The sequence below is a fragment of the Etheostoma cragini genome, chromosome 16 (assembly GCF_013103735.1).
Source record: "Etheostoma cragini isolate CJK2018 chromosome 16, CSU_Ecrag_1.0, whole genome shotgun sequence".
In the NCBI taxonomy this organism is placed as follows: domain Eukaryota; kingdom Metazoa; phylum Chordata; class Actinopteri; order Perciformes; family Percidae; genus Etheostoma; species Etheostoma cragini.
Window position 1 is genome coordinate 2,875,891 of NC_048422.1, and position 1,507 is coordinate 2,877,397.

General features: G+C 37.7%; 1 long non-coding RNA gene across 1 annotated transcript; it reads right to left on the reverse strand.

Annotated features, from left to right (window-relative positions):
* On the reverse strand, positions 1-677 carry LOC117959489. The gene is made up of 2 exons (XR_004659949.1): positions 433-677; positions 1-377 (listed from the first exon to the last, which is right to left on the reverse strand). It is a non-coding gene; the product is annotated as an uncharacterized LOC117959489 (long non-coding RNA).
* Between the last annotated feature and the right edge of the window lie 830 nt (positions 678-1,507).

The following is a 1,507-nucleotide window of genomic DNA, read 5'->3' on the forward strand; positions in this document are numbered from 1 at the left end:
TTTTGTACACTCCATTTAATAAACTGGCAGTATTATCTATTGAAGTAGTGTTACATTTTTAACTTTGTTCTGCCTTTGTCTTCTTTGGTGATGAGCTGGATCTGGAATAGAAACCCTCTCGTGGCAAGTCATTCACAGCCACACAACAAGTTTAAAACCACAAAACTTCCAACTGTGAAACACGTTAAATACTCATTGTGTAAACAGCAAAAATACTGTAGAACATCACATCACAGTAAACGTCCGACCACAATCAAGTTTAAAGCAAAACACACCACCTTCATCCTTGGGGTTAAGTGTTAAGGACAGTATATATGTTTTAGTCCATTTACTACTAATCCTGTATGAAGTGCAATCCAATACAACACCATCACAACCTCAGAAATTAAAGGATCATTTCACGTTATAATAACGTTTAGCTCTGTTTGTGACTTGCAAGTCGTTTTTGCCAGTACTAAAAACATTTAACTATTCACTAAGTTATTGGAATAGCTTGACATTTTAGTTAGATGAGAAGATTGACATGACTCTGTCTGTACGATGAATATAAAACAATTAGCTTAGCACAAGCTAATTAGTAAAGCAATCCTGGCTTTGTCCAACTGTTACAAAATCCACCTGCCAGCACATACAATGTAACCTTCAGCATGTACAAAAAACAGAGTGCTATCACATTGTAATACAAGGCTCATATGCGGATCATCCTGACTATCTCACTGCTCGCGTTTCTCGACCTGTCAAGGTTTAGTGATGTCACTGCCTTCCTAGATCACAGCTGGTGTGTGTTATTACTGAGAGAAATGATGGACAAATACACCAAAATAAGACCCAAGTTGTAGTAAACAAGACTTACCTTCAAATCCCCCCACCAATTTAAAACCCCTCGGATTCAATGCCAGCAAAAGTGAATCTTCACAAAGTAGTGCCTATCGCAGTGTAACATTATTTCAATGTACAGATTTTTTATGTTGTGTCCTCTACCACCCTAAATTTAATTTCAGTGCAATTTTATAGAAACAAACCGAGTGCATTTTGGAAAACGTATGAGGAATGTGAAGTACACATCAACAGAGATCAGATGTGGGTGACAAGTGTTAAAAAGCTGCAGTAACATCTCTGTTGCCGACCATCTTTGAATTCTGAAAATGTCTTTTGTGCGACTAAAACGTCAACCTTCTGTTTTTTTGTCCTCTCATCCGACATCAGATAATCATACTGAAAAGCAACCCACTCTGCAAGTGCTTGCAAGTTAACTCTTGCTTTAAGCTATCACTCATCTTTGTCAAATAATCTTTTCTTTGGCATTCATATCCAATGAAACTGGATGCTCAGGGGCTTAAACTCGTGCTCCCTATTTTTGCAGATATTTTTAAATCAGGCTTTGGACAGTGTGTAGGCTCTGTTAATCCACAGCAAGAACAAGCAACATATTCAAACCAAGGCTGACAAAGTACCCAGAACAAAGTATAGAACTGCTGTCATAAAATCAGTGTCAACCATGAGAAAC